At 44.6% G+C, this 20375-nt stretch overlaps 1 protein-coding gene across 6 annotated transcripts in view; it reads left to right on the forward strand.

Annotated features, from left to right (window-relative positions):
* SCAF8 (SR-related CTD associated factor 8) overlaps positions 1-20375 on the forward strand; it is a 216711-nt gene that overhangs the window by 183298 nt on the left and 13038 nt on the right. For 4 of the 6 annotated variants that reach the window (XR_005834413.1, XR_005834417.1, XR_005834412.1 and 1 more), the window contains exons 22-23: positions 1542-1630; positions 15617-15733. The gene's annotated coding sequence lies outside the window, so the exon portion shown is untranslated. Of the gene's footprint in view, positions 1-1541; positions 1631-2739; positions 2759-15616; positions 15734-20375 lie in introns of those variants that run through there. The other 2 variants (XR_005834415.1, XR_005834414.1) reach the window with 2 other exon arrangements.

Genomic DNA, 20375 nt, shown 5'->3' on the forward strand with positions numbered 1-20375 from the left:
TCCGCAGACAGGTGCTCTCTGACTCCTCTTTGCCCTCACCATTTTGTGTGGACTTCTAATAGAGCACTTGTCACTTTGTCCTATAACTGGAGAGCTTTCCTGCTTTTTTCCACCATGACCCACAAAAGGAAATGTATCTTACGATTGTATACACGATTGAAACCGATATACAGACATAAATCCCTGTGAGTTTCCTTACCTTTACCTCATGCATGCTGATAGTTCCTATTCTGTGCTGTGCTGTTCTATTTATTTGTTCACTCATTTATTTTTAATGCTGATCAAGACCCACTGAATTAATTTCATGATCATCTAACAAGTCACAAGTGGCTGTTTGAACAACACAGGGCTAGTGAATGCAGCAGACTGTCTCTGCCCCATCCCTGTTAGACTGTGACCTCACTGCAGGCAGGAAACAAAGTATGTCTATTTCTCCTTTGTATACTTTGTACACTTTGGTGCCTAGCAGGTAGCGGACGCTCAGGTAAATGTTGGTTGGAGGGAAGAGCTCCGTCTGAGCAATTTTAAGAACTGAGTGAGATGTATTTAGGGGAGAGAACACAGGGCTTAGCACCAACAGATGCTCAGTTAACATATGTTTCTTTAGGGTTTTCTGGACTAGCTCTCCCTTAATTCACCATCTGATAGCACTACAGGTTTTTTTTGTTGTTGTTGTTGTCTTTTTAAGTGTGATGAGGGTTTGAACTCCATTAGCCTAAAGCCTCAGCCAGCTCAAGTACTTGAGAATTTTCTGAGTTGCTATGGAGCCAGGGGCAAATTGCTCTTCAGGAAAAGGCTGAAAATATGGGAAGGTCACAGGGGAGAGTCCTCTTTGTCCTACCCTGGCCTGGGGCTCATTTCTCCATGAAAAGTAAAGACTTGAGCTTATTAGAATTTTGAAAATGAAAATTACTTCCACATTTTAAAAGATTCTAAAGTAAGTTTAAATTTAAGATGAACTATGGCGCGTTTTGTGACTCGAAAGTCTTCACGAGAGCCCTCACTTTAGAGGCTCGACACCTAAATTATGTCTGTTGTGGCAGAAAGAGCCCTGGTTGGTGAACCTCTGATTCCAGCTGTAACTGGTGGCGCAGCCCCTGTGGGTATCATTTCTTCATCTGTGAGAAGGAGAATCTCCCCCATCCTCAAAATTCTGTGATTCCAAACACGAACTTTGGAATCCTTCATTTTACCCTCGCTGGAATGTGTTGACCGTTGGGGAGATAACATTCCAATGAAAACCCTTCTCAGTTGCAGAGTCTGAATCAAGTATGTGCCTAGAACCTTCTCTCTCTCAGTTTCTTGCTCCTGTCAGGTAGAAGCTCTAGACGGGTGTTTTACTGACCCGAGGGCCAAAGAGGCGGGTTATCTGTGAGCTGTATCAATTAAGGCTCAGAAATCAAGCTTCGGCATGAAGCGTCACAGTCATTTGTTGGAATTGTACTTCATCTTGCCCGTGAAGTGTGAGCGTTTCGTTTCATGTGGTGTGAATTGATAATTGACATGCGGGTGGTTTAACGAACCAACCTGTTTTCTTCTAGGACAGAATGGCTCAGAGGATCGTGGAGCTTCTAAGTCTAGCAGAATATGCAGTCTTCCATGTTCGGCTGTCTGGATTCAATGTAAGCAGGTCAGTAACGAATTCTGTCTGCCACCAGCTGGTCCGCGCACGCCCAGCTTCTGAATGCGCAGGCCGTCCTGAAGTTAGCGCGGTCACTGGGGACGTCTGACCGGCCCTGGCATCAAATTCACAATTTTTCAGATGTCTAGGGAAGTAAAATGCTTGCTGTGGCGCAGTTATCAGAAACTTCTCATGTGCCCTGTCTAGGCTTTGCCCCCTACAGAGATTCTGATGGAGAAGAAAATCGGATAATAAGTGGTTCAATTGGAAAATTAAGCTCCCCCCTCCCCCAAAATGTCAAAAACGACTCCCTTACCTTTGTTGTTTTCAAAATGAACATGTACCCAGCTTCCATTCAATTCAGGGGCTGGCACATGGGTGCTTGTGTAGAGAGCAAAAGAAGCTGATGTCAGCAGTGGTCTTCTCTTAGCGCATTTCTCCCGGGCTCATCTCTCCCCTTGCTTTGACCTTCTGATCGGTTTCCATGGCCCGCTCTACCTAACCCGTGAAACAGGATGCTTGTGCCACCGTGTCCCTCCCCTGAGAATGGCCCTGAATGCCTCCGTCTCCCTCCAGATTAAACCCAGCCTCCTAACCTGGCTTTCAAGGGCTCTGTGACCCTATCCTCGCCCCCTCCTCAGCCTCATCTCTCATATCCCTTCCTCACCCTTGGACCCGTCATGTGCTGGGTCCCTCTGTGTCTTTGCTCTTACTCTTCTTTATCTGGCGTGATCTCCAGCCTCTTCTTCCCCTACCCACCTTGCAAGACTCCCTCATGTGACTGAGCCTCTGGGCAGCCTTTCTGGGACCCACTGTATCAGGCTGTAGCCACCCCATGTGCCCACAGCCCCTGCACACACCTCCGTCCTACACTTACCGCGTCATGGCCATATTACACTTTTACTTTTCTCTCCCTCCTGCTGGACTGGGTGCCCTTGTAGTTAAGGACTCCCTCACTCTTGAGGCGGGATAGCACGGTGGTCAAGGGCACAGTCCCTGGAGCCTCACTCCCCAGGTTCTAATCCCAGTTCTGTCACTTACTGATTGTGTTAGACTCCACCTCCCGTCTTACTTCCCTCCTCTACAAATTGGGGGTCATAAAATTTCCTACATTGCAGGGTTTGCGTGCGTCAATTGCAACAACGCACATGAAATACCAGAGACAGCCCCAGGTACGTGGTAAGAGCTATATATGTGCTGTCTATTATGAGTGCTCACTGAAGACTAAGTTCAATGAAACTGTGTGTCTTCCCTTGAAGACTAGTGCCATGCAAATTACAACAGTGATTTGTAGGTAATGGATCTTTTCTGGAAATTTCAGAACGTTTGGCTGAAGGAAGCTGAATGGAAATATAATATTTCATGAAATAGTAGAATGGCCAGGCTAGGGAGGCATCACCACTGCTCTGATTCCAGATGCTTCTAAGCATATAGGCCTTTTAGAGGTCTCTGAAGCCCATTTTAGATTCCTTTAAAGCCTGTCTTAGTTTGTTTGGAATCTCTAGCCCTGACTCCTTCTGAGTTAAAAATTGTTGTCTGACCATTTCATCTTGGGGGTCTCTTTAGTTTCAATGTGACCAACCAACCTTCTAGCCCCCACATCCGCATCCCAGTGTCTGTTAGGAGCGATCTCTTTCAGCCATCTGATCTCGTAACTGCAGCCAACACGGACACGTTCCTGTCCTCCATCCCCTCAAAATTGTCACCAAGTTCTCCTCTTTCAGAACACTCTCGATTTGCATTTATTCCCTATGCTTGTCGCCTCTGGCGACAGCTTCTGCTAGATTCCCGCTCTGGTGCCCCGCTGCAGAACTGAAGTACGATTTTCCTATCACCCGCTGCTCAAAAACCGGAAACGGCTCCTTCTGGCGAGTGATGGGTCAGGTCCAGTTTCTTCTGCCTGGATTCCAAAGTGCCATGTAACCTGATCCCAGCCTACCACATCTAACATATTTCCCACACCCTCTCCAGGCATTTATGGAACACTTGCTTTCTTTGAGGCACTCACCTGGGTTCCAGAGGAATCGAAGGAGGATGGAAGCAGGCGCTCTCCTCCAAGACCATCACAGTGAGGTGGAAGGTGAGAGGTAGGGAGTGTTGCCAGGCACAAAAACTCTAATTATAACATAGGTGCATGGTCTAAACAGAGTAAGTGCTATGAGGACCCAGGGAAGAGAGTCATCAGTGTAGACACATCCTACGCTGTAGCTTGGGTAGTCCCTTTCTGTTGACTTGGAACATATCGATATTTCTTGAGCCATTTTGTCAGCAACAGATCCAAACAATTCTTGGTAAACCAGATTATTCAACAGTTTTTTAATAGAAAATTTCTATTTTTGAGTGAGTTCTTTTCAAATGTATTGCTATCGAATTTTTATATGAATATCAAAGTCAAATACTGGGCTAAAATGAAAATGGTCTTCTTGGAGATTAGCTTTTTTTTTGTCAAATGCATAAAAAAGGACTTATTTCACGTAAGGTGAGATTGATAGTCAATTTTGCACTCTTTCTGTGAAGTGCTCTAATTTTAAGAGGTGAAAACCTCTGTGAACTGAAGTTCCAGTACGAGGATCTCACATAAAAAAAATTCCATTTCTGTGGAATTTCCCAGCCTGTGCTCATGGTCTGACATTTATGAGATTCTGTTGTGTTTGGATGAGAAGAAAAATTCTCTGTGACCTTGAAACTTTTGTTTTGGATGGCTTCTTCTATTACTTCCTCATTGCAGTAATGGCTGCCCATGGATCCAAGATAAACCATTTTCCCATGCCTGCTGAGAGACCATAGCTTAAACATTTTGACATTCTCTGTTGCCATGCTATTAGGACTAGCCTCCTCTTTTGCACCGTAAAATTCTAGAAGGTAAACAGTTGGGTGTATATTTTCACGTGTGTCAAACTCACGCTGGGCACACATGCCTTTTGTTACCTCTTTGAACTCTTCGAAAGAGATTCCAAGAGGGTGCACGTAGGGGTAGATCCCTGTCTTTGCTTCGAGTCCATTCCCCATTCCAGCCCCACCTGCACTTTTCCCCTCACCTGAACATCTGAGCCAGTGGAGAATAAACAGACAAGTGCCACCCCACCCAGCCCTATGGGCAGCCCTACCTTATAAACACGCACACATGCCCGCACACATACAAGCACACGTGGACACACTTGCCTGCAACCATCCACCCCCAAGCATGCACACGCATACTTCAGGGTTGATGAAAGGTTCTCTTCAAACATACGCCGGATGTCTGCATGGAGAGGCCAAGTATGGGAAGAGACCGTCTTGAGGAACGACTTGAATAATTTCTGAATGTTTCTCTCTTTTCTCTTTGCACTTCACCCTTCACCCTTTCCTAAGCCAAGACATATTTCCATAAGGCCTTCTTTCTCATGGCTCCTGTCTTTCCTTCTGTCACTGTCTTCTGTCCCTGGTAGAGCTCCCGCCCGACGTATCCCTCATGTAGATGCTACTGAGATCTGTTTTTCCAGTGATTACTCTGAGCCTTCTACACTCTGCCCCTCCCTCTTATAACCAAAGGTACTGGCAAGTTCCCCGGACCATCTGGGCAAGAGACAGCTAAGCCCAGGACAGGGAGCCATCCCTGAGCCCCATCGCTAGTTTGTTCTAACCAGTTGTGCTCTGATACTAGCAGCTCAGGAATGGCCTCAGGCAGGGACTGATACTCTAACCTCAGAGCTCAAGGATCTAAAGAGGACCTCATCACCTAACACTCGGTGACCAGCTAAACCACTTTCTGAGGATATATATGAGCCATTTGACCCTAGGGTCACGTCAGGTTTTATTTGTCAAATTCAGGCAAGTCACTGTGTGCAAAAACCATTATTGCAGAAAATCTGGGGCCCTGCCAGTGGGATTTGATTTTAAAAGGATGTGCAAGGATACAGAAAGAGAAGAGTGAATAAGCAGGGATGAACATGACGAGAGATTTAGGACCGCAGATGCCTTAAAGGAGCCTTGTCTTGCGAGGATACAAAGGATGGTTAAAGGACTTCTAAACTATCTTTAGATGGAAGAAAGTGCAAATGGGGATCACGGAGGGGATTAAATGAGCAAAGGGGTGGCTGGACTAGGAGACCCCTCCAGCCCTGGAAATCAATGATTCTACCAGACAGATGTCAATGTTCTGTGTGAGTCCACCAATGTCCAAGGATGTGACTGGGAAGATAATTTTAGAGGTGGAAAGACTGGCTACTGAAGCATTATCAGCTAGGATTGCTTTGCATCTAAAATGTTCAATGTGCGTTCCAGAATTACTGAATTTATTCCCAGGACATGGTTTATTGTTTATTTTCTGGGAGAATCTGATTTGTTCAGGATGCTCCGTCATTAGCTGATAATACTTATGCTGTACTTAAATGGCGCCTTTCTTCTGTGGATCTCAAAGAATTTTATAAATATCATTTAGTTCTCATGTGTGACTTTGAATTCATTTGCACACTCATGAAATAGGTGGTCAATACTTTTCCATCCAGGCAAAGCCAGAATATAGAAATGGATGGTCTCTTGGGTGCTGGTGGATGAGACCCTGATACTAATGGCCAAATGAACTCCAACCTCTTCCCACCACTTAGTCCCACCATTTATGTCAGACCTGCCTCCGACATTAAACTTTCAAGGAAGATGTGAAGTTTGGGAAAATTTTTCAGATTTCTAATCAGTGTGTAGATCTGAGAGTTGTGTATCTCTTCTGGCTTTACAAAATTAGACCTGCACACACAAAACCAGAGCTGTCTGGAAGGTTCTGGAACAGGATGGAACAATTTATTGTTGCCTCGCCACCCTGACCCCCTGTCCCACCTCCCTAGCTCGTTACCACTGTTTCACTAGTCATGGGGAATTCCTCTGGGGTCCAAGATAAAGGAGAAAGCTCACACATTAGAACCTCCCACCCCACACAGTTCTGACTCTGATACTGACATTCTCATGGTTGAAATCCAAACGCTACCTGCTGCCTTAATTTCCTCTCCATTTGTCCCTTCTTAACCCCTACCGTCCGATGTCCACTCTCTCCCCTCCAATGAATTCACTTTCTAAAAGTCTTCCGTGACCTCCTACAATTCCAAAAGGTATTTCTCAGGCCCTTCCACTTAACCTCCCTGCTGCTGTTGCCCAAACTATCCTCCTCCTTGAAAGTCTCTCTTCATTTGACCTCTGTGGCCCTGAAATTCCCATTTTCCTTTCACACCTCTTTCTCATTCTGAGGGCATTCCACAAGGAATTCCACCAGTCCTTGTGGTCCTTGGGCTTCTCTGAGCCTCCTGTGGGATCAAGTCTTGCCATCCCCTCTTAATAGGGAAACAGATAGCTCTCCCTGTCTCCTGGACTGAACAACTAAGAGCTTATATTATATTTATTTATATATATTAATATATATTATTTATATAATAAATATATAATATATTTATATATTATATGAATAAATATATATTATTTATATATAAAATATATAATATATATAAAATACATACAAAATATATATATAATATATATAATATATACAATACATTTATATATATTAAATAAATAAATAAATCCTATATCCAGTGGCTCACCAAGTTTCTATCTTCCCTCTGCAGTAGCTCTTAACACTCACTGCCATATCAACTCAGGCCCCAGCACCTAGAGCATTTTCCCCCAAACTCTTTTGATCATGCACATTAACAAAATATATTAATATATGGACCTTGAATTTTAAAAGTTTTTTTTTTTTTAAAGATTTTATTTATTTATTCGACAGGATAGAGACAGTCAGCGAGAGAGGGAACACAAGCAGGGGGAGTGGGAGAGGAAGAAGCAGGCTCACAGAGGAGGAGCCTGATGTGGGGCTCGATCCGACAACGCCGGGATCACGCCCTGAGCCGAAGGCAGACGCTTAACCGCTGTGCCACCCAGGCGCCCCCTTTAAAAGTTTTTTTTTTAATTGAGATATAATTCACTCTTCCAGTTTTAGATTGTTTACGTGTTATATATTATATTATACTATATTAGTCTGCTTGTGTTGTCAGACGGGGTGGCTTAAAGAACAGACATTTTTTTGGGCACAATTCTAGAGGCCAGAAGTCTAAGATCAAAGCATCATCAGGGTTGGTTTCTGGTGAGAGCTCTCTTCCTGGCTTGTAGACTGCCACCTTCTCACTGTGTCCTCACATGGGCTCTTCTCTGTGCGTGCATGGGGTGCACGGGGAGCTGGGGGTGCAGAGGGAGAGTGGAGAGAGAGATCTGGTGTCTCTTTCTCTTTTCATTAGGACACCAGTCCTGCCAAAATAAGGCTCTACCCTTATGAGCCTGCTTAGCTTTATCACCTTCTGTCTTCAAATACAGCCATGTTAGAGGTCGTAGCTGTAGCACATGAATTTGGCAGGGACACATGTCAGTTGGTAACATATGCAGTTCTATTAAACTATTTAAAATACATAAAATAGACACTAAAAAATATGGGAATTTTAAAAGTAAATGCAAATAAGAATTCCGATATTTTCTTCCCACTGTCTCGGTGGATCACCTTGAGCACACGTGGGAGTACACACCTGTCACTCGGATCCATGGGCCTAGGTGATGACGACAATGTCCTAATGGCTCTGCCGTTGCCAGGCTTCCAGTATAGCACAGCCTCTGTATCAATCTTTATAAAATGCTGGTTTCTTCTTCTCCCTTTTTCAGAAAACTCTGGTGCTCCGGGGTGCCCAGAGGACAGACCCATTCCCTGCTTGACCTTCAGGGCACTCTGTGTCCCACCATGACCTCTGCTTTAAGTCGTTGTCCTTCCCGATGACCCACTTGGGCCCTTTGCTCCTCCCCTGCAGGTCCTGGGCCTCTAGCTTGCCTCAGTACCACCTTGCCTGTCCCTCCAACATGTTCTCCCTCCCTCCTTGAAGTTCTGTCCCATCTTTTGGTGCATGGTCACCTACCTGCTGCTCAGCAGTGTTGCTCATACTCTCACTGGCGCCATCTTGTTTTTCAGCTGGATTTTGAGCTCCAAGAGCTCATGGTCCAGGAATTCCTTCTTCATTTCATATCCTTCTCTCAGCACAGACTCCAAACCTGTCCTCTGTCACTGTAGTGCTTCTTGGTCCTGCTCCCAGACTGACACAATCCCCAGGGCAGCCTGAGCCGTCCCAGGGGTTGTGGTTCGGCAGAGACGACCTTGGAGGCCTTGTAGGCAACGGCATCATCTGACTTGCTGGTCACACGTGGACCCATAGCCTGAAGATTTATGCTACCAATTCCTCGGCCCACTCCAGCTCAACTTCTAGTAAATGGTATTTCCCAGAAGTTGGTAATATATTCTCCTAAAGATTTAATAGAAGAAAAGTTGGCTGCTTATTTGAAAAGTATGCTCTCGACTGCCAACTCGGAGTGCCTTAAATTAATGTTGACAAATGTGAGATTTATTAGCGAGGCATCCATCTCTTTAGTGCCTGACGGGGCTCAAGACGTGTGTGTAAATCATTCAGATGACAGTTTTCTGGGCCGAGCGCTCGCGTGTACCCACCGCAGCTCAGCGTACCTGCTCCCAGATGGCAGCGCTGGATGCGGAGGGTGATTTGAGGCGATGGCCACTCCGGAGCAAAATGACTTCGAAACACTGAAACGCAAGCCTGGAGCTGTCTCCAAATCTTCTTGAATTCCCCTTTAAAACACATCAGCAAATGCTGAGCTGGCCCAACATGAAGATATCAGTTTACCTCCTGGACTTGAACTTCATGGCCGTCCGGCTGCGCTGCTGCCATCCAGTTTCCGGTGCATCCCCTGGGGACTGTCAATCCCGGGTTGGATGGCCTTGGAGACCTGGTGGCTGAAACCGCCCCCCCTTCTCTTGAAATGAATTTGTGCTGTGCAAACGGGAAATTGGTTTCTGGGCCCATTTTAGAAGGGATTGTCCCAAAACCTGAAGTATTTAATATTTAAACTACCTATTTTTCCTTATTTACCTGGTAAAGTTGGCAGAGTTGGTGACTGTCATAATTGTGTTCAGAGTCCAAAAATCATTTCTCAGAGTATATTTCAGGTATAATGTGGTTCAATGTCCTGAATCAAGATTATCTTGCCAACGCCTTTGGGTGCTATGCAGCGGCCAAGGATGCTACCCGGTACTGGGGTGTCCCGTGCGTGACTTGCATGGAGCATGCAAGTTCCCATCAGGTGACGTTTTGCAGATTAGAGCGTACATGCAGCCATCCTGTAAGGGTTAGTTAATGAATTTTCTCTTTGTTTCTCCATACTTTTTCTTAGTAGCCACCTGTGTCTCTCACGTTGACAGCAAAGGGCTGAGTTGGTGAGAGTGACAGATTTGGGGAAAGGCCAGATTTGTTCACAGAAATCTCTGCCAGTTGAATTTTATTTTATTTTTTTGCCAGTTGAATATTTCTTTGAGACTTTTTATCCTTCTATTTTCATAAGAGACCCAAAGAGAAAGAAAGGAAGGAAAGAAGGAGGGCTGGCAGAAGGAAGGATCAAGGCGAAAAGAAAAGAAAGGAAAAAGAAGGAAAAGAAGGAAGAAAGGAAGGCAGGATGGGAAGGTGGGAGAGAGAGGGGAAGGAGGGAGGGAGGAAGACAGAGAGAAACAGGGAGAGAGTAAGAGGAAGGAAGGAAGGGAGAGAGGAAAGAAAAAGAAAGAAAGAAAGAAAGAAAGAAAGAAAGAAAGAAAGAAAGAAAGAAAGAAAGAAAGAAAGAAGAAAAGAAAGGAAGGAAGGGAGAGAGAGAGGAAAGGAAGGAAGGAAGGAAGGAAGGGGGGAGGGTGGGAAGGAGGAAGAAGGAAGGAAAGAAAGGAAAAAAGAAGAGAAAAAAGAAAAGGAAAGAAGAAAAAAGAAAAGAAAAAAAGAGAGACTGTCTCGCAGTCAAGCCCACCCACTTTTAAAATGCTGCCTCTCTGAGAAGAGTTTAGCTCAGGTCACACTTTCCCTTCCAGCCTCCACCTTCCACTGCGGCCGTTGGCACAGGCCACGGGGACCATTACAGATGGCAGCAGGGGAGGGTGGCTGTGCTGGCCTTCTTATTTCTCCCGGACTTGTGCTGAGGCCCGAGTGGGGAATACCCACGTTGGCTGCCAAGTGAAGCATTTTCGTAGCCTGAGTCACACAGACAGACCTTTCGTTTGTGAACACAAAACAGGCAAATAAAGAACAGAACGCTGACCCTGGAAGGCAGGGGAAGGATTACTGTTCAGGACCATTATACCCGCTCAGGGTAATTCCGAACCCCATTATTCTGTGATTCTGCTTTGTGGGAGGGTCGTGCAAATTCCTAATGAGTGGGCAAGTGGGATCCCCTCCTCACTGTTTTCTCTAGGCTCTGCTTTGAAGCCCAGTGGGACAAACCAGCATGAAGTTTGGCAAGTCTGTGTTCATCACTGGGGTTTAATTAAAATACACTGAGCCTTCCAGAAACTTGTGGTTTAGAGTAATGGAAAGTTTAGGGAATCAGAAACATAGACAGATCCCAGGAAGAAAGGTCAGATTTCCCCTCCAGCCCTGGATTGCTCTCCTTCCGTTGCCTCCCAGACTTACAGTTCATTCCTTCTCCAACGTATCAATTATTTTTCTAAGAAAGGATGAATCAATTTTATAATTACAAGTATTTGGTATTTACTTATACAGAGGCGTTATCCAAGTGTTCATACTATTTCATATTCCTTTGTATTGATTAATTTATAAACATATTTTTTCATGTACCTACTATGTGCATAGCAAATAGGGGTGCTAGGGATGCACTTAGCAGAACTAGACCGGCTTGGCTGCTTTCCTCAAGGATCTTCTGAAGTCGTGGTGGTGCCTCTCAGTCTCTCCATCATGTTAAGAGCACAGCATTTAGCTCGGTCTTGGGAAGCGAACTCCACTTTGACAAGTATCCAATAGTGAAGAAAAATAAATGGTTTTGAATACAGCACTTGCTACTAGCATATGATTACATACCGTTGAATACGTCTCTCTAACAGTGGTGATACAGCAGTAGCCTTCAAAGCCTGATGTACCCACGTTACTCGCACACGTCATGATTCGTTGGACAAGCTCCGTGAATCAGTCAGTGGAACTTCCCGCAAGCGTTGCTTTAGATGTTGGCTGAGCTAAGGCACTTCGGGGCAGTGTCCCAGCGTACAGCTTCTACAGCCAAATCAACTGCATGTGTTTGTAAAAATTCCCATTTTTTAGCCTCAATGCAGGTCTGCAGAATTAGAATCTCAGGAGTTGGGATCAGACATATGCATTTCCAGCAAGGACTCCCCTGGTCCTTTGTGTTCAGAGTAAAATTTTAGAGTGTTATTTTTGAGGGGCATCGGGGGGTCTCAGTCGGTTAAATGTCCCCCCCCCTTGATTTTGGCTCAGGTCATGATCTCAGGGTTGTGAGAGGGAGCCCCGCATCTGGCTCTGTGCCAGGCATGGAGCCTGCTTGGAATTCTCATTCTCTCTCTTTCTCTCTCCGCCCCTCCCCTGCTTGTGCACACGCATGCACACAAACACTCTCTCTAAAAAAAAAAAAAAAAAGAGAGAGTGTGTTATTTTTGAGCTTTTCTCATTAAAATCAGTGCAAAAGCAATCAATCAATTGGGTTGAACTACACAAACCCAACCCAGAGTTTGGGCTGGGGAGCTGATATCAGATCAATCTATGATAAGTTTCTTTTGGCATCACATAGCCCTTGCCCTCCCAAAGCAATAAATACTGATATGATATTGCTTATGTTCAGCTGATTGGGCCAAGGACCTTCGTCAGGTCATTTGATTTCTCACTTTCTTTATCTGCAGGGTGAGGGCTTGGGCTTAATGATGTTCAGGCACCTTTGTTGTTCACGTGAACACACCAAGCAGGCGCCTGCAATGGTGGCCAGTACTTATATCCCTTCCTGTCCACACCACCTTCCCGCATACAGCACAAACACTGGCCACCAGGAGATTAAGGCAGAGAGAAAGAAGAAACAGGATGAGCACAGCAGAAGCATGTCTTAAGTAAATTATGCCTTCAGACTCTAATTCTAATTATTTTTTCTTATCTTCTTTCTCGTGAACAACGTTCTTTGTTGTGTTAGTGACTGAGTTCATCCTTTTAAGTGATTCATTCATGAATTCAATAATAATGAATTCATTCATTCATTTATTGGACACTTAAGAGTGTCCAGTATATTCCAGGACAGGGCCATGTGTTGAGGATGTAGAAATGCACAAATAGTTTGACTTCATACGGTCCTCTCCCTACTAAAATGGGTATATTTTAGCCATAGTCCATTGGCACCCTTTTCAATTCTAGGTTCCTCCTCCTGAAAGAGTGATGTAGAAAATACTTTTAAAACATAAAGACAAAAAAAAAAAAAAAAAAGAAGTTGGAGAGGGGCAGGGGGAGAGGGAAAGAGAGAATCTCAAGCAGGCTCCATGCCCAGCGTGGAGCCAACTTGGGGCTCAATCTCATGATCCTGAGATCATGACCTGAGCTGAAATCAAGAGTTGGACACTTAACCAACTGAGCCACCCAGGCACCCCTAAGAACCATCCTTTAAAAACATTTTGGGGCCCTGGGTGGCTCAGTCAGTTAAACACCTGGCTCTGGATTTTGGCTCAGGTCATGATCTCATGGCCCTGAGATCAAGCTCCACATAGGGATGGGGGATGGGTGTGGAGCCTGCCTAAAATTCTCTCCCTTTGCTCCTCCCCTACCCTCACAAGTGCGCTCTTGCGCACTCTCTCAGAAAAACATTTTTTTTCAAACTAATTTTCCCTTGATTATATTGAGAATGTTTTTAATGACAAAATTCATGAAAGGATTAGTGTGTTTCAAAATTTTTTCTTGCTCAGTTGATATGACTTAAATGTTTTAAACTAAGGGGTTGCCTAGACTTGTGAGTTTCTGCATGTATCTTGGATTCAAGTGGGGAAAGAAAGTATTTGGATTTATCTTCCTGATCAATTTTATATTCAGGAGAGAACTCTACCATGAAGCTGTTTTACTCAGCTCTTGTTCATTTCACACAACTTGAGCAGATTTTTAATTCAGGCTTACATGTGAGTCACCATAAAAATTAGGCAAACTCTTCCCCCCACAGAAAGACATGGACAGACTCTGCCCTTGTTTTGTATGGAGAGCCCATGAGTGAGCACTAGAAGGCTCCCTCCCTATCCTCAGATGTGAGACAAACATTCTGTGCCATTCCTCTGCCTTAGTTTAGAAAGATTCCTCTGCACTTCCACGGACATTTCCCTATCACAGGGAACCTCCTCTGTCACGATTACTAAGTTAAAACAACTCAAAAAATTGTTTTTCTTTCATTGCGTGTGTCAAGTAATACCCAAAGTTCCGCAGTCCAAGTTCAATGGCGAGCTGACCCTCCCATGTGACCATGAGAGGGAGGAAAGGGTCCTGTCCGGGGGCAGCCAGAAGCATTTTCTCCAGAAGGTTGGCAGAAATGGGAACTCATACTTTCTTCATCAGGCAAAGTGTCATGTGGGTGAGGAAGAAATGGCCCTGCGGGTATCAGAGCTGGCGGTGGGCAGCCCTGGGCTGGAAACACGGTGCGGGCGGCTCTGAGTCCGCTCGGGGCGCTCCGGGTGCGCTTGCTGTGACACACAGTTCCTGCTTCTGAGACCAGACCTTTCCAGACATTTCTTGTGAAATGGAAATCCTGAATGCTCTTTTCTGGTCCCTTCTACTACACGGTAAATGACTAATTTCATATAATTGGGGAAGCTTTTTCCAAAGACTAAAACTAGAGACTCATACTGCTGGAGAAAGTAGAAAAACATATGTGCTGTGTGGGAGGTGGGGCGGTGTTGGCTTTTTACGAACGCTTCTCATTTCCGCGGAGAAACGCAGCAAGTCCAACACGCAGCGCCGTGCAGTGTGGTTTTTAAAAGTGAGTACCGCTCAGCTTGTTTTATTTTTTAATTTTTTTTTTCTAGAGAGAGAGAGGTGGAGGGAGAGAGAGAGAGAGAGAGAGAGCAAGCCAGGTGGGAGGGGCCAAGAGAGAATCTTAAACAGTATCCATGCCTAGCACTGAGCCGTCTGGGGGCTCGATCTCACAACGCTGAGATCATGACCTGAGCCAAAATAGAGTCTGAGGCTTAACCCACTGAGCCACCCAGGCGCCCAGCTTTTTAAATTTTTATATTGAAAAATCACCTCCTTCAAAACCTTGAGAATTCTCAAAATTCCATATATATAATAAATTACATATAACACCAATTATAATTTTGGAAAATTTGATATTTAAATACAAATGATGTTAATGTATTAAAATATACAGATAAACCTGTCCCTGGCGGGGCCACGCACCAAACATCACACCTGTAACTCTTCATAACAACCCAGTGAGGTAGGACTGTCCCCACTAGACACATGGGGAAACTGAGGAAGCCAGAGGAAAATGAAGGGATTTATCTGAAGTCAAACAGCTAGAAACTAATGGAAGCAGGATTAGAGCCCGTGTATTTATTTAGACTGTCACTTTTATGCTACCATATCCAATGCTCCCGCATTTCCTCAGCAAGGACATGAGCAGAGAAGTGATGCGGGCTGTTTGCTTATCCTCTTATTATCTGGAATATTTTCTACTCCTTATGTCTAATGTTTTTGTCACCATTTTTCACGGCCACTGAATCAATAGTCACATTGGTCCCTTTCATTTTAATAACGTCTAGGGGCACCTGGGTGGCTCAGTTGGTTCAATGTCCGACTCTTGATTTCAGCTCAGGTCATGATCTCAGGGTCCTGAGATCGAACCCCTCATCAAGCTCCATGCTCAGTGGGGAGTCGGCTTAAGATTCTCCCTCTCCCCACCCCCCACTTGTGCACGCTCTCTCCCTCAAATACATAAATAAATCTAAAAAAAAAATGTCTATATATTTTTGGGAGTAATCAGGAAACAAAACTGCAGGAAGAACACAAGAAGATCATATTACCTTGGAGACTGTGTTGCAGAATTAAGCTTTGAAATGCACATGATTTTGTGTTTTTCCCTTTGATTCAGGCTCTGATGTAAGACTTCCATATTTTACAGAGTATCCCCATGTCCTTTCTCGTGGCAACTCAAACAGGCCTTCAGATACAGATGTGACACGTGGGCATCAAGCTAAAGCCATAACTGTCTGAAAGCCACCAGGCTGATGATGGACAGGTGACTCCCAATCCCCCAGGCTGGGCTTCTTTGCTTCCCTCTTGTAGGACAGCATGCTAGGTATTAGGTGTAGCTGCCCCCACTTCCTTGGCCCCCAAAATGTCCTAGAGTGGGATAAGCATTCTAGGGATAAGCACTCACTGTGCTCTGGAACTTCCTCTAAAGTGTGAACCATGTCTTTTTATTTTCAGAGCCTTGTGCTGTGCCTGGCACAGAGTACATCCTTAGCTGATGAATAAGGAATAAATAAATAAAGGTGCACCGTTTGAGCAAATGGGGGATGCAATGGGTTCTGCTTCTCGCTATCACACTATTTTTGTGAAAACGTTACCATAGAGGAATGTTTCAGCTCACAAGTTGGGAATCCATAGGCCAGACTTTCAAATAAAGCCTCAATAAAAGAACTGGAAACTTAGAAGACTTCTAAGAAAAAAGTGCTCTGCCAAAATAAGTTGTAAATATTGCTTGAATAGGAGTCTTCCTCGTGTCTACCCCATTACCAAATTTTGGTACTTTAGGCTGGCCCTCAATCTGTAGGCTTTCCTCTAAAATTTGAAGCCCCAGACAAGAGCCATGCTGGGGAAAACCACAGTGCCTAAATAGAAATATAAATGGCTGAATGTAAATCTTGAAGTTTTGGGGGGCAACTTGTAGCAACTTCCACAAATGGTCTATTATAGTAAACATATGGCAATGACAATGAAGTCATTTCTTTGTTTAAAAAGAAAATTACTATTTTCTATAGATGATAATATACCCTGCAATCATTTATGAAAGCAGTGTTTCCCATTTTGCTTTTCTTTCAAAGAGATAAGTGGTTGTCTATCCTGCAATAAAAATTCACGAACATTCCATGGCCGGAAAGGCATTTGGAGAGTGCACACAGTACTGAGGCCCCCACGGTCTTTTCAGGGTCTTACCCGTGGTGCTGGGAGGGACCTGACAGGGGTGTGGCTGGGCATCCTCGGGATAGCTCTAGCTTTTCAATTATATTCCACTGATATTTAAATCCAGAATCTTTCCGCTGCAAGGAGGAATTCTAAAAGTGTCTGCTCAGCTCAGCCCCACTGTGTCATTATAGAAAAGGCCTCCAATCTGAAAAGTCAGATTTTCATAATATTGTAACATGGAGAGTAAATGTCCCCGCTCACCTCAGCACTACTGATGGAGTCCCCTGCAGCCAAAAATGATCACGACGCTTGCCCGTTCTCTTCCCGTGGCGCTTCTCGGTCTGTCTGGTAGATAGTGACTGTGTGCACGTCTTATCACATCTTGGGCAGCTTTCACTACTTACTAGTCCCATATGTTCATGTTTTCCTTAGCCCTTGGTTTGGAGGACAGGAACCTTGGATTTGAACCCTGGCTTTACTACTTCTACTAGCCACGAAAACTTGGACAAGCTATTTCTTCTGTCTTGGCTTTAGTTGTCTCATCTGCAAAATAAACCATTTCTACCCCTTTGGGTTGATTTGAAGATGAACTAAGAGAGCCTGATGCCTGGCACGCCGTAACAACCGATGAGTACCCTCAGTCATTAGTAACGGTACTCTTGAGTAGGACCAAGATTTGACCCTGGCTCTTTCCTCATCAGGAAGGTGCTCTGAGGGTCTGCTCCCAGCTCTGCCCGTGCTGCTGAAGCCTGAGGCCCTTCTCCAGGTGCCCCGTCTGCTTCTGGATGGCAGCTTCGCCATGGCCTCACCCCACTCTGCCACTTCACCACCTGGGACCTGCAGACACATTTGCATCACAAAACCTTGAGTCACGTGAATGTGGCAGGTTCTGGTATCAAAATGATTAAACTAAGCCCAGGGTGTTCCTATACTTCCTTCCCCCAATGTCACCCCTCAGGAGGCCAGGATGGGAAAAAGCAAATACTTCTGAGCAGTGGCTCAGAAAATACTTTTGAGCTTTTGCTCAAAGCTGTGGCACAAAGGAAGATAAGGGAAAATCAAGGGGGCTAGAGAGGCCAGGCCTGGGAGTGGTGGTCCTTGATCTCAAGGATACCCCTGAAGAGGAGCTTGCTGTCTTTGTGCTCTCCGTGCTGGAGGCAGGAACACGGAGAGCGAGTTTGCTTTTCGGGGCAGAAGGAGTCTTTGGGTTGAAGGACTGTAGCGGGACTTCAAGAAGATTCATAGCAAATTAAAACAAGCAAACTCTGGAGGTGAGCTCATGAAGGTGGGGTGCTGGTTCATCTCAAGAACTTCAGTTTGAAGGTGAGGAACACGAGTAGGCCTCGCCAACAGGCAAATGCGATCAGGTCTAATGATGAGATCCAAAAAGCCATGCCAGTCCTAATGATGCTTATATCCTATTTTGCACAAAGACCAAGTGCATGAAAAGCTATAGCTCTGATGTGCGATGTCAAGAGTCTGCGTGATGAATGCTTGTCTTACTAACATTTTAATTAAAATTACATCAGTACAGAAAAAGGCACTGATTCTAAGATACAGCTTTGTGGATTTACGCCAATGAACATATCTGTAACTACAGTCCAGTTCAACAAATAGAACACTACCAGCACACCTCCCTTCCCTGGTCCCTTCACGGTCAGCAGAGGTGACCGCTATCCCGACGCCTACACCAGAGAGTAGTTTCACCTGTTTCTAACTTTCTAGAAAGGGAACTACCTAGTACCAATTAATTTATGTCTGGCTCCTTTCTCTCAACATTATGTTTGTAAGATTCATGCCAGAGTTGATTTCTTTACTCTGCTGTACGGTGTTCCATCATATGAATATATCACACTCCCATCTATTCTGTTGTTGAGGGACACTTGGATTGTGTCTTGTTTGGACTATCACATACAAGTAATGTTGCTGTAAACGCTCTTATACCTACACTGAGCACGTTTAAGTGCATTTCTGTTGGGTATACACATGGGATTAGAATTTCAAGATTATAGATTCTGCATTGATTCAATTTTTGGAGTCACCGTCATAAAGTTTTTCCAAAGTGATTATATGAATTTATACTCACACCAGCAATTATGAGACTTATACACAGCTTCGCTCACACTTGAGATGATCGTCTTTTTATTTTTAGCTATTTGGAGGGTATGCTGTAGGGTCTCTTTGTTGTCTTAGTTTTTGGTTCCCTGATGACTGAGGTAGAATATCTTTTTGCATGTTTATGAGCTATTTGGTTATCTTTTTTTTTCTTTTTTGTATAGTAACTGTTCCAACCTTTTGCCCATTTTTAATTGCAATGACTGTTTTTTTTTTGTTTTGTTTTTGTTTTTTTTAGTTAATTGATTTGTCTAAATTCTTTGCATAGTCTGGATGCCAGACTTTTATGGGGCCCAATTCTTGCAGATACCTTCTCTCTGGCTGTCTTGGTAGCTTAGTGATGGGAAAACATCTCTAGGAGAAAAGGACACTGAATATTGGGCTCCTCTCTCCAGAATTCCCTTTTCTCAGAGATTTTGGTCCTAGACCATGCTGTCTGGGCAGCTCTTTAATGACTCTAGACATGAGTTTGTGTGCCTGATGGTTTATCCAGATTTACTGCTAGTTTTTCGGATCAGAAGGGTTGGTCTAATATAAGCTCTTCTTCTATCTCTAGAAGCATGAAGTTAAGAACCAGATTGTTCATTTTGGGCATTTCAAAGGAAAACTGTACAACAGAGAAGCATGTGTGATATCCTAAGGACAATGACCCCCTGACCCCATGCACAAACTTACTCTGAGACTGGAGATAAACACCTGTCCTGGGCTGGGGCACAGGGCCAAGGGAGCTGGGGTACAGAAAGGATCAGAGAGTTTAGCTGGTTGCTGTGTGAGGCTGTGCCCCTGTCCCTGGAGATGGGGATAAAATAACCCAGAAAATATTTGGAGATCCCAAAGTGGTGTTCCTGGGGGTCAGCCCCAGGGAATTGGGGCCCCTTGAGAAGCCCCTATCTAGTGGAGCAATGAATTGAAAAGAAAAAAAAAAAAAGCCAGCTTTAGACTGAGAGCCAGAGGACAGCTTTTAGGTCCTGTGTACCCCAAGGGCCCCAGGTGCTGTGGGATGCTGGTGTACTGAGTTGAGTTCAATAATGGAAAAGCAAAGATAATTAGATTTCTGTTCCCGTCCCCACATTTTATATTCAACTCGGGATCTGAGCCTACGTTTTCCCTGCACGGGGGATTCATGGTCCCCTGCATCCTCAGTGTGCAGATATGCCTCTCTCCACGTAGTTGTTCTCAAGTTTATATCTACCCTGGTATCCATTGCCTTAAGTACACCGATGTGGCAAGGGTCGGGGGCTTTTGCTTTTCTGGTTCTTGTTTCATGACTAGCCTAAACTGGCTTGAGTCAGGATTGACACTGATTGAGGAAATAGTCGGAGTTTACAACCATGTGTACTTTGCAGTAGAGGATAACTCAGGCCAAGGTCTCACCAGGAAGGGAATTATGGAAATTACTCAGTGCAGCACAACATTTCCTCATATAAATGTGTACCATCAGGGTCGATCTGTCGGAGTGATTGACGGGCTGCGGGGAGGCCTCCACAATTAAATCACCCTCATCGCTCATATGAATGTCTGAGATTCCATTCACAGTGTCTCATCATCCCTTTTGTTCTCAAAGGCATTGTTGGTTTTTCAATTAAATACAAATGTCCCCTGAGAAAGTTCATGGCTTAAGCTCTTAGCAACAGCCA

Source organism: Ursus maritimus, unplaced genomic scaffold (assembly GCF_017311325.1).
Source record: "Ursus maritimus isolate PB19 unplaced genomic scaffold, ASM1731132v1 scaffold_13, whole genome shotgun sequence".
NCBI classification, from domain to species: domain Eukaryota; kingdom Metazoa; phylum Chordata; class Mammalia; order Carnivora; family Ursidae; genus Ursus; species Ursus maritimus.